Source organism: Vicia villosa, linkage group LG1 (assembly GCF_029867415.1).
Source record: "Vicia villosa cultivar HV-30 ecotype Madison, WI linkage group LG1, Vvil1.0, whole genome shotgun sequence".
NCBI classification, from domain to species: domain Eukaryota; kingdom Viridiplantae; phylum Streptophyta; class Magnoliopsida; order Fabales; family Fabaceae; genus Vicia; species Vicia villosa.
The window spans coordinates 52,420,381-52,433,776 of record NC_081180.1 but is presented as its reverse complement, the minus strand read 5'-3'; the positions used below and the strand labels follow the sequence as shown (position 1 = coordinate 52,433,776).

Sequence of the window (13,396 nt, the reverse complement as noted above, 5' to 3'; positions counted from 1 at the left end):
TCATATAGTGTGATTTTTGGTCGGGTTTGAATTTGTATCATGCAGTGGTTGAGGATTCTACGTCCTCCTGAATGTCATCAGTGATCATGCTTTGAAATTCTAAATTCCCTATCTTTTAGTAAGGAGTCTCATAAGCGCTTTTAAATAATTTAGTTGACAATCATGTGGATTATTTATAAGGAAATAAAATGTCTACTCTCGGTAATAAAAAATTAAGGATTTTGCATCTGATTGAAAATGCTTAAATCCTTTCTTAGTGGTGGGTGAAGGCCAAAAGACTTGATGATTTTTATTTAAATTCTCTGTGGATTAATCATGTCATTGTTATGTTATTGGGTATTCCATAATGTAATTATGCTCTTTATTTATGTTTTATCTTGTTAATGAACATTTGTTTTGAATCTTCTATTAGGACATGCTTAAGTGATTATATATATATATATATATATATATATATATATATGACATAAATTTTCTTATAAAATAATTTATCTTATGTTAAATTTTTAACTTTATATGTGTGTGTGTGTGTGTGTGTGTGTGTGTGTGTGTGTGTGTGTGTGTGTGTGTGTGTGTGTGTGTGTGTGTGTGTGTGTGTGTGTGTGTGTGTGTGTGTGTGTGTGTGTGTGTGTGTGTGTGTGTGTGTGTGTGTGTGTGTGTGTGTGTGTGTGTGTGTGTGTGTGTGTGTGTGTGTGTGTGTGTGTGTGTGTGTGTGTGTGTGTGTGTGTGTGTGTGTGTGTGTGTGTGTGTGTGTGTGTGTGTGTGTGTGTGTGTGTGTGTGTGTGTGTGTGTGTGTGTGTGTGTGTGTGTGTGTGTGTGTGTGTGTGTGTGTGTGTGTGTGTGTGTGTGTGTGTGTGTGTGTGTGTGTGTGTGTGTGTGTGTGTGTGTGTGTGTGTGTGTGTGTGTGTGTGTGTGTGTGTGTGTGTGTGTGTGTGTGTGTGTGTGTGTGTGTGTGTGTGTGTGTGTGTGTGTGTGTGTGTGTGTGTGTGTGTGTGTGTGTGTGTGTGTGTGTGTGTGTGTGTGTGTGTGTGTGTGTGTGTGTGTGTGTGTGTGTGTGTGTGTGTGTGTGTGTGTGTGTGTGTGTGTGTGTGTGTGTGTGTGTGTGTGTGTGTGTGTGTGTGTGTGTGTGTGTGTGTGTGTGTGTGTGTGTGTGTGTGTGTGTGTGTGTGTGTGTGTGAAATTGAGCAATAAAAAATGTAGCCGTCTTAGCTCAGCTGGTAGAGCGCGTGGCTTTTAACCACGTGGTCGTGGGTTCGATTCCCACAGACGGCGATTTAAAGTTAGATCCATTTTGATCTCATTAATACTTTTTCTATTATGAATCCCTTACCATCTTTCAGCAAAACCTATTCATTAGTTATCAAATAAAACCTTTCCCCACCATCTATGGTTCCATTAACCATTTAACCATGACTTTACTATCATCTTTGTTCAAAATAAAAACTACGATAAAAGGGAGGTGAAAATGGAAACCAAGGAACTCCATGCTTTGTAGCCAATTACAACAAAGACCAATAACATAATAGAAAGTTGCTACTTCAAGCATGACTTTCCCCCTATGAAAGGCACCATTGAGGAAAAAAAGCCAAATCAAAATAGCATCAACATGGAATATTACCAATATCTCATCAATCTTTTGGAATCTTCTAAGGCTATCTCATTCAATTATGTAATCCATCTTGGATTATCCAGTGAAGTTCAACACTTGGTTTCTAGTATTTTCTTGATTAGTAATCCTTATTAATAAAATTCTTTATGGATACTAAATTATGGTGCTTCAAAACATGTTTTCCTATACATCAAATCTTTTTTATAATATTAAAAAATATTGATCTTGTTCTCATTACTCTTTTTTAATGGAGATAGAATTTATGTGTACTATTCTAGCACCATCATTTTTATAGAATCTTTGTATTTTTTTTGTTAATGTATTATTCATACCTCAATTTTACATTTGTATAAGAAATATATGAGAAACTCTTATTACACTCCTTGAAGTTTTTAGACACCATGAGTGCTTCTAAAACTACTCATCTGTTTTCGGAAGTCTATCTCTGGAAGCACTTTTTTACTTAGTGTGAAAATATTTCGGAGATGCATCTACGAAATATGTCCGTATGTATATCTGCGGAATAACCCAGATACAGAAAACCAAAAAATCAACATTGCAACGATAAAAACAACATTCATAGATTAAAATCAACATTACATTGATGATTTCAACAATAAATTAAATATTACATTTCAATAGTCTGGTGGACGCTTGCACATCTCTAAGATTTGCTCGACCATTCTTTGCACCGTCGCTACGAACTCGAGCGGGATTTTCTCTTCGAAATCGTAATACGTTCGCCACATCGCCAAAACATCCTCTCGGTTCTTGAGCTGAAAGTTGTTGTAAACGACGTTCCCTCTATTGTCAACTGAATGTGAACGATACTCGAGCTTCACAACATTTCGCTTGTCTCCGTAACGTAGGCGATATCGGATTTCGTCAATGATAATGTCGAGCGAGGTGTAATCGTTGAGTTTGAATGTCCGCCCGGGTGTTTTGCGTCGGAGTAGGAGACACTTGCGACATACCAACGGATGTTGATATCATATTCAGATATTTTTGTGTTTATGTGAAAGACAACATAAGAAACCCTAAATTTATAGAAAACCTAGATGAATATGGACCACCCATTTTGTGTCACAGAATGTTCCGTAGGTATAATGTGAGCAATGCAATGGACAAAGATGAATCTTTACCTGAAGTTCAGTCTTCTCTTGCTCCTTTTGATATGTTGCACCAAACAGTTGGAGTTTTGGAGTGAAAAATGATACTCCCTCCGTCCCACAATGAGTGACCCAGCACACCATTTCACACAGATTAAGAAAAGTGTAAAAAAGTAAGAGAGATAATATTGTGTTTACTATAATACCCTTATTATGTATTGGAAATGGTGAACTTTTTAATAATTAGAGGGTAGAATTGGAAAAATTGTATTAAAAATTGAAATGGGTCATTCATTTTGGGACACTATTTTATTCCAAATTGGTCACTCATTGTGGGACAGAGGGAGTATTGATGTAGAATTTTTAGGTTGTGGGGGTGAGTGTTGAAGAAGAAAACCAACAATGGGGGAGTAATCATGCTGGTTCAAACTATATCAGACAATTTCGGAGCTACATCTACGAATATTCTGACGCTAAGACGTTCCGTAGATGTAGCTACGGAAAAATCCCTAAACTAAGTTAATTTGAAGTTTTTCCCAAGGTTTACCAGTTTAAAATGCTTCTGTAGATGTATCTAAAAAACCAAATTTTGGCAAAAAAAAAGTGCTTCCTAATACGTATCTTCAAAATTAAGAGGCATAAATGAAATTTCGTTAGGTGCCTAAAAATATCAAAGAGTGTATTGAGATATTCTCAAATACATTTTCTCTTTTAAAAACTTTTTTAGTGAATGAGTTTTTTCTATACACATTACATCGACATCCAATAAAAATTCAAATATTTTGCATTACATTCATATTTAAATATTTTGCATTATATTGACATCTAAGAAGAATTCAAATATTTTGCAATTATTTTTAAAATGTGGTTACCAAATATGTTTGGAGTTGTTAAAATCGATTATACAACTCTAAACAGGTCCGCTTTATTGGACACCAAATTGACTGAAAAAATTATATTATAATATAAATTTAAAATACATTACCCGAGTCCGGACCTATAGAGGTTACATGTTACTCGACCATGAACGGATTATTTATTTATTTATTGTTTTTATAAGAAAGTAAAATAATTTTTTTATAATATTTATTATATAAATTTATTACTTTAAATATAATACACTTTTAACTATTATATTATATTTTAAACATAATCTAACACATTTTTATATAGACTACATGTTTTAAATTGTTCCAAGTTTTACATAAATATCCAAATATTTGAAAAATTGTAAAGTGAAACATGAATTTATTAAATGTTAATTTAATTATATTAATGTCTAAAATTTAATGGAAATTTTAAATATAGTACTCCCTCCGTTTTTTATTATAAGTCATTTTATATTTTTCATACAGTTTAAGAAAAGTAATAATTGTTGTATGAAAATGAAAAATTATGAAGGTTTTTACAAAATTATCCTTCATTGATAACATATGGAAGATAAATTTATATAATTGAAAGAAGAGAGAATAATAAATATTTAAGGATATAATAGAAAAAGTAGCATTAATTATTCATTAGAATTGTAAAGCGACTTATATTTAAATACAATTTTTTTTTTGCAAAACGACTTATAATAAAAAACGGAGGGAGTATAACAGATCAATTTACTGAATTATATTTTAGAATCTTCAGTTATGGACTAAATAGACTATCCGCCGCGACCCGTATGTGGTATTTCTAATGGATATTGGTTTTTTTAGGACAGAATTAAAAAAATTATTTAAAATTTTGGCTCTGATTCTAAAACTTAAACTTTAATTTTATTGGAGTTTTTGCCTCGACTCATATAAGGTAGTCTAATTTAACATGTCATTTATGTAAATTCGAGAATATGATAAATTATTATTGAATATGTCATTTATGTAAATCCGAGAATATGATAAATTATTATTGAATGTCATTGTAAAACTAATTTACATTATACTATATTATATCTATAGTTCACCTCTATTAAATTTTATAATTATTATTTAAAAATTAAACATCAATTATTATTTCATAATTTACATGTTTGTAAGCAATATATATTTAAACTCCTAAAAAAATAATATGGTTTCAACAGACAGCGATTTCTTGCAATTTATGAAAACCTCATAACTTTTTTAGCAAATAAGTATTATTTATTTTTAGGGGGTATTCATTGATTCGGGTAAATCTAAACCAAACTAAAATCTGAACTAAATTATAGTGTTTGAATTTGATATTTTTTCAGTTTGGGCAAGAATCGAACCAAACCAATAAAATCTAATGACAATTGGTTCGAATATCAGATTTTCAAATTTTTATCCGATCCAAACTTATCATAATTAATTATCATTAAAATTAAAGTGAAATGTCGTATCATGACAAGTCATACTTATAAAACACATTCATTATCATACTAACTCATGCGACTAGTTATAGATTCAAAAGTCTTTATATTAGAAGTTTTTCTTGTTAGATATTTTTGAATCTATTAAAAAAAAATTATTAGTCTAATATTTACAATTGAACATTGTTAATACTATTTTTTTTAATATTATTATAAAAAATAAATTTTCATAAATAAATTTTTTCAAAATATTTTATATTTTTTTATCTACCCGATCAATTCAACCCAAATTAATTCGTTGTTTTTTGGTTCAGTTTGATTTGAGTTTTATCATAAAAATTTATGAATTCAATCTAAAATAATTCATTTAATTTTAATTAATATGAATATTAAAATTAAAACTGAACTAAATGCGAACCCTCATAAATAATTATTTTCCGTGTGTAGATAAAAATAGCAGACTAGAGGTGGTTTGTACTTTTCTTGCATATTTATGTCCATTTATGTGCATTTCGGAATAGAGTGATGGAAACGGATAAGAATTTCGGAATAAGGGTATATTCCTTCTCAAGACACATAGGTGTTTTGGAATAGAATAATAAGTATATTCTTTTTGGGGATTTTTTGTTTTTATATAGAAACAAAACCACTTAGGAAAACCTATTGCAGTTTAGTTTTCTTTAGTCGTGATGAACAGATAAGAGTTCATTATATTTGAATTGGAAGGAAAACACTAAGGATCAATGCTATAACCACAACCATATATATTATTGATATTGTCACCGACGTAGCCGTCAAATGGCTCTCAACCTATCTATGCGACTTGAGTTCATTTAGAATAAATTAACTTATCAACAATTACTATTAAATCATAATTATCAATTAGTTAATAATATGTTACTCATATTCATAATAACAGTTTAGCTTTACTACCAACCATTCATCGATAAAAATTTTCATGTTACAAATTCAGGTATGATAATCCTGGATAACTTCGAAGAATCGTGTTCGTACACTTTCCGAACAAAGTATTTCGACCCTATTCTTGCCTGGGTTCACGAAATTTTTGTGGGGATAATTCTCGAAGAGCAATCTGTTTCTGACAAAAGAGAACAGATCAAGAATGTAGAGAGGAAGTATGTATCCGAAATCGAGGTCAAATGACTCCTTATATAGGAGATCAACAACAGAAACCAAAATGACACACCTGTTCAGAAAAAACGGTTATGTCGGTTGGGAAATGATACAACTATTCAAAAAAATTCGAACATTCGAAGAGGACATAAACACAGAACCAGAATCATTGGGAACTCCATTCAAATTCATCATAAACATACCATTATTATAATATTCAAATCCTACAAACACACCAGACTTCGATAAAACATATTTATCGGATTCACACACTTGCTTGTATCCAAGCTTATTTAATACAGGACCAGAAATTAAATTCTTACGTAATTTAGGAACATACAATCAGTGGCGGAGCCAGGAATTTTATGCAGCCTGGGCAAAAACTTTACACCATTAATTATTCATCTGTTTTAATTTTCACACTCTATTTTTACTAATTTTACCCCTAATTTTCCCTTGATTTTGTCTAAAAATCGACTATTAAATTGGAAGGAGTACAAAGAAAATAAGGGTTGAGCCCGGGCGCTTGCCCGGGCTAGCTGGGCCTTGGCTCCGCCCCTGCATACAATACATTAAACAAAGTAATAGTCTTTCCAAAACTGAATTCTAGCACCACGTTTCCTTTGCCTTTAACGGGAGCGAAGTGATCATCTCCCATGTAGATGACAAAACCATCTTCCACTGGAACAAGAGTCTTGAACCAGAAACGATCCTTGCAAACATGTGTTGTGGCGCCAGAATCAATCCACCACGCGATAGCATCATCCTGCACATAAAATGCTTCAGAAGTTAGTAAAACCGAATGTTTAATCAAATTATTCAAATCACAAATTGATTTCTGACCTTGGTTTTCAGATTGGTCCTTAGACCCCTTTCCTGAACCACTTGCGTTCGCGTTGTCGTGCTTTTTGCCGAAACAACAATCCTTTTTGAAGTGGCCTGTTTTGCCACACTTCCAGCATTCTAGTTTCGGTTTCTTGTTAACACCGAAATTGCCCTTTTTGTTATTGAAAGCACGCTTCTTTCCTTTGTTTTTGTTGTTATCGTTCTTACCACCCTCTTCGATCATATTAACAGAGGGTCCAGCAATTTCTTTGCCTTTTCCTTTGTTATCCTCATGCGCTTTTAGAGATTCCTCTATGCGCAAGTGACTTCCAAGTTGGATCAAAGACAGTTCGTCTTTTCCATGTTTCAGATTGTGTTTGAAATCCTTCCATGAAGGAGGCAACTTGTCTATGATGCTTGAGACAGATATTGTTTCATCCATCTTCAATCCGTGTTGTGTGAACTGTTCAAGGATTCAGAGGAGTTCATTGAATTGTTCCATAACAGACCTCGATTCAACCATTTTGTAATTGTTGAAATCAGTTACCAGGAACTTTTTACTAGATGAGTCCTCTGCCATGTACTTGGCTTCGAGACAATCCCACAATTCCTTTGCAGATTCCACGTTTTGGTAAATATCAAATAAGGGATCAGACATACCGTTAAGAATGTGCCTTTTGCATATGTAGTCGTCGTTCTCCCACTTTGATTGGCGTCTCAGATTTTCAACCGTGTCATCCTCCACAAGTTCTGGAATTGGTGTAGACAGGACGTGCACCACCTTCAATGTTGTCAACATGAAATGCATCTTCTTCTGCCAACGCCTAAAGTTTTGTCCTTGAAACTTGTCCAATTTTCCAAAATTTTTAGTCATCTCCTTGACGGTGCTTCCTCCAGCCATGATTATCATAAAGAATACTTTGTTCGTTTGTTAGAAATTCGGGTATGATAATCCTGGATAACTTCGAAGAATCGTGTTCGTACATTTTTCAAACAAAGTATTTCGACCCTATTCTTGCCTGGGTTCACGAAATCTTTGTGGGGATAATTCTCGAAGAGCAATCTGTTTCTGCCAAATGACTCCTTATATAGAAGCCAGGGGCTCTGCCCCTTGGACCCCGACGGGGCGCTGCCCCGCACCCCGCCAGGGGCTCTGCCCCTTGGAACCCCGTTTCTATTATTCGTATTCAATTGCACGTTTGGCTCTACAAGCATGCACTCCGCACTACCCTAACTTGTTTCAAGCTTAACGCATAATTGCATCGCTCTATAGTAAATCACATTACTACCAAAATACATTGATGATACTAAAATCACCAACAAACTCCCCCCATTTTAGTGTAATCCTTGATTTACTCACATGTATAACGATCAAAAAAATGCATAGACGAAAATGTCTTGCGATTGAATTTTCATCTTAGTACAGATACACATTCCAAATACTCGAAAATCGGGGTGTCATATCGATTGAACCCGGTAATCCATTTGAATATCTGAAGATATAGTACACATATGTTTCTTACAATACTCTACTATTCATACTTGACACTTTACAAGTTATATGTCCTTATTCATTAATAAGCATATAGGAAGCCAAGTCCAAGCTTCCTGAAGCGGCAAAACTTCATGCTCACATAGGTGATCCTTTTAATCTTGCACCTGCATTTGCAATTTTCCAAAAGAACCATTAAGAAGATATACTTTAACCTAGCCATCACTTGCAGGTCTGAGCACTTACCTTGGGAAGATAAACACAATTGCTCCAATCTCTAACTATGATCTTTTCACATTGAATTATGCTTCTAACGTTGTATTAGAAGGGAATTGGGTATACCATAGCTAATAGATTTAAATGGACTTTAATCCCATCCCAATTACCGACTTCTTCACTAAGTCTCTAGCTAACCCCTTCGTCAAGTGGTCAGCTAAGTTTTGTTGCAACTGAAAAAACTCAATAGATAGCACCCCATTCATGATTAATTCCCTAATCATACTATGTCTAATACCCAAATGTCTAGACTTTCCATTGTATATTCGACTATAAGCTTTAGCCAGTATGGCACTACTATCACAACGGATAAAAATTGGTGATATCGGTTTAGGCCATATCGGAATCTCATATACCAAGTTCCTTAGCCATTCAGCTTCTTTACCAGCAGCAGCTAATGCTACAAACTCATATTCCATTGTGGAACTAGTTATACATGTTTGCTTCTTGGAGGCCCATGAGATGGCACCTCCCCCAAGCAAGAACACCCATCCACTTGTAGAGGATGAATCTTCAATATTATTTATCCAACTAGAATCCGAATAACCCTCTAACACCAAAGGAAATCCCATATATGACAATCCATAATTCATAGTACCCTTCAAGTACTTGAATACCCTAGTTATCGCATGCCAATGATGTCTATTAGGATTACTAGTAAATCTGCTCAACTTTCCAACTGCATAAGCAATATCCGGTCTAGTGCTAATCATAACATACATCAAAGAGCCTATTGTTCTTGAGTATTCGAGTTGATCCACAGGTTTACCTGTATTTGGCATAAGCTTTTCTCCCGGATCCATGGGAGTACTTACTGGAGAACAACTTTCATAATTGAACTTCTTGAGTTTTTTCTCAATGTAATGAGATTGCGTAATTACAATCCCCTTATTCTCCCGTTTAATCTTAATACCAAGAATAACGTCCGCTTCTCCCATATCCTTCATGGAGAACTTTGATGACAAGAAATTCTTTGTTTTATCAATTTGATTTTGGTCGGTGCCAAAGATCAACATGTCATCAACATATAGACAAATGAAAACTCCTTTACCGGATGTATCAAATTTGCTATATACACATTTGTCAGCTTGGTTTAGAATGAAACCATTAGACAAAACAACCTCATCAAAATTTTGATGCCACTGCTTCGGAGCTTGTTTCAGCCCATACAACGACTTAACTAGCTTACACACTTTATGCTCATTACCAGGCATTACAAATCCTTTAGGTTGCTTCATATACACTTCTTCTTCCAAATCACCATTCAGAAATGCTGTTTTGACATCCATTTGATGAATCACTAGATTATGAATAGCCGCCGAGGCAATCAACAATCTAATAGTAGTGATACGGGCAACTGGAGCATATGTATCAAAATAATCAATCCCTTCCTTTTGTCTGAAGCCTTGGATAACTAATTTAGCTTTATATTTGTCAATTGTACCATCTACTTTCATCTTCCTTTTGAAGATCCATTTGCAACCCAATGGTTTGCAACCTGGTGGTAAATAAGATAATACCCAAGTATTATTTTCCATGATAGAACCAATCTCTTCATCAATTGCTTCTTTCCAAAAAGCAGAATCTCGAGATTTCACAGCTTCATCATACGTTCTTGGATCCTCCTCTATACTATAGCAATAATAGTATTGAGTATTAATCTGATCCTTTGATCCCTCAACTAAATATAGTTGAAAATCAGATCCATAAGATCTAGATTTTCTAGCTCTTTTTCTCCTACGGAGTTCAATTGTCTCACTTGGCACATCATTTGGACCCCAGCCAAGGGCTCTGCCCCGCACCCCGCCAGGGGCTCTGCCCCTTGGAACCCTGTTTCTATTATTCGTATTCAATTGCACGTTTGGCTCTACGAGCGTGCACTCCGCACTACCCTAACTCGTTTCAAGCTTAACGCATAATTGCGTCGGCCTATAGTAAATCACATTACTACCAAAATACATTGATGATACTAAAATCACCAACATTTCATACAAATAAGAATTCGGAATACATCATGCATTATCAACATTTTATCACTCACACAATAATTTTATAGTTAAATATTCAAGGTGGATCTTTTCTGGTTCATAAACCGAGATCTGATGGTGAATCGTGTTGAATATCTTGATGATTTTATGTTTCGATCCGGTGGCGAGTACTTGCAAATATTTGAAATTCAAGTGACTGACTATCAAAACTGAGAAGTATTTAGAGTTAAAATAGTATGTTTTTTGACATCACGCCTCTGCTAGATTTTTATAGTAGGGTTCTATGATTTTTTTAGACAAGGAACCTTCAGTTTTGAACAACTTTAAAGAACGACAAATTTCTGATTATTATTCAAGGTATAGTCTAATGGCTCTTCCTTCTAGTTGTTATAATCAACTGTTCTTATAGAGCAAGTTCATCTTAGTTTTTGTGGTGCGAGAACCTTCTTTGTGGATGAGTGCTCTAAAGGAGTGACACAATTGGCCTCACATTAGGGAGGTATTGTCAATGTTCATTGGTACTCAAATTCTACATTTTGATCGCTTCATCGGTATTCGGTCTTTATGTTGCTAAGACAAGATCATTTTGTGGTCCTCAACTTCTCTTGTGGATCTATGTTCTGGTAGGTATGACATTTGCAATAATATATTTGATTTTGATTTTGACAACATTCTTAAGTATAGTCTTCATCTGAAGTATTGATCAAGTCCATCTGGTGTTGATGGTGACAACACTATTCAGTGAAGTCATCATCTGATGTAGTGATGAAGTTGAGGTGCTTGGAGATCAAGATCTCAAACCTTTTCTCTAAAGAGCATAACCTTATGTCAAGCGGCATTCAGTGAAGTCATCAAAGATATCTCATCAAGGAACGTTTGTTTGATGATAGTGTATATCTTAAAGAGTTATCTCAAGCCTCATTAGAAAAAGACTCAAGATTCCAATGAAGTGGTAAAATCAAAGATAATGTAGCAAGAAACAAGAAGCTTCAAAGTTGTGAAAGAGAGAAAGTGTGGAAGTTTGTAGAGTTTGTATCGAGTGATCTATGTTTGTAAAGGTTTAAGACCAACTCTTAATTTTACTAAGGCAAATCACACATCTTGCACTACATAATAAATTAACCCTTAGGCCTAATCAATTATCCCTTTTTGTAATGCCTTATAATCAACCATTAGGATCAATAATTGACTAGTAGCAACTCTTTCAAAAACCTTTTTTTACTTGCTAATCAATTGCCACTCGCTTAATCAATTATCAACATTAAAAAGGCTCATGGACCTTTTTCTTTTTACGCCACCTTTTGCCCTATAAATAGAGGGCTCCCCTTCACTTCACTTCTCCTCAAACCAGAAAACACATTTGTACTCCTCTCTCTCTCTCTCCCCATATATATATATATATATATATATATATATATATATATATATATATATATATATATATATATATATATATATATATATATATATATATATATATATATATATATATATATATGTTCTTCTCACTTTTGCATTAGTGCTTTTGAGAGTGAAGTTTTATATTTTCGAAGTGTTTGGGTCTGGTGTAAAAGCAATATTGTAAAATCTCTTTAGGAGATAATTTATTTTGGTTATGAGCTAAACTAAGATAAAATATTCTGTTTGATTTACGAGGTAAATCACTTAAAACCAATGTTTGGTTGGGACGGGGTAAATCAGTTCGTGAGCTCGACCTGTATTAAAAGATCACATATGGTTCGAGATTGTCCAAATGGAAAAATATATTGGTTGGGACGTCTCCGTAGATAAAACTATGTGTTTGGTTGGGAAGTTAGCTATTATAAAACTCATCCAATCCTTTTGTAAGAAGGTTCGTGGGCAAATCCTGTCAAAATCTTACATCAAAGTAGAAACTCTCAAGAAGGAATTCTTGGGGATAGAACTAGGTCACATTATCAAATCAAACCTCTATAAATATCTGGTCCCTTTCTTTCTTCCCTTAAATCTTTACTTTTTAGTTATTTGTTTTCGTTGCATTTCCATCTATCTGATTTTTTGTTTTTCGTTGCTTTTATCTTGTTTGTTTGCAAAAGGTTTTCAAACTCTAATTTTGTGAAATATTTTTATTTGGAAATGGCTTTTAAAACCCACACAATTTTCCCCATCTCTTATGTTCGAAGTCATTTGTCTAACATATCTAACTTGTTAATTAGTGGAAATCTTATACGGGGTCTCTCAAGGTTCATTGGATGGATCCAACAACCATTGGCTTAAGTTTTGGGGATGATCTTTATTGAGCTGGACTAAAGTGTATTGGTCTTATACCAAAATTATAGCCCTCCTCCCCCGAGCAAGGGATGGAAAAGTCAGGTGATGGTTTGTTATGAATCTATTGGTATGCAGACTTATCCTAAAATCGCAAATATTATGTGTGGAACTATGTGCTTGCAGGTATAATCATAAAGTGATCAAAGCTCATAGATGAAAAAGAAATGTTTAACTATGATAAAGTCAAGGTTTTGATGATGACAACACCTTAAGTTGTAACAACTGTAACAACTATTGAAGTGATTTTAATGATAACAACGTATAGAGACAAGCAAGTACTAAAGCTAGCGGTCAAATAGGCACAAGATGGTTGATCCAGTTATTCCTCCGAATCAAGCT

The 13,396-nt window shown here is 34.1% G+C and overlaps 1 non-coding gene across 1 annotated transcript; it reads left to right on the top strand.

The window, feature by feature from the left end:
- The first annotated feature begins 1,199 nt into the window (after nucleotides 1–1,199).
- On the top strand, nucleotides 1,200–1,272 carry TRNAK-UUU (transfer RNA lysine (anticodon UUU)). Its single transcript has one exon. It is a non-coding gene; the product is annotated as a tRNA-Lys (tRNA).
- Nucleotides 1,273–13,396: the final 12,124 nt, after the last annotated feature.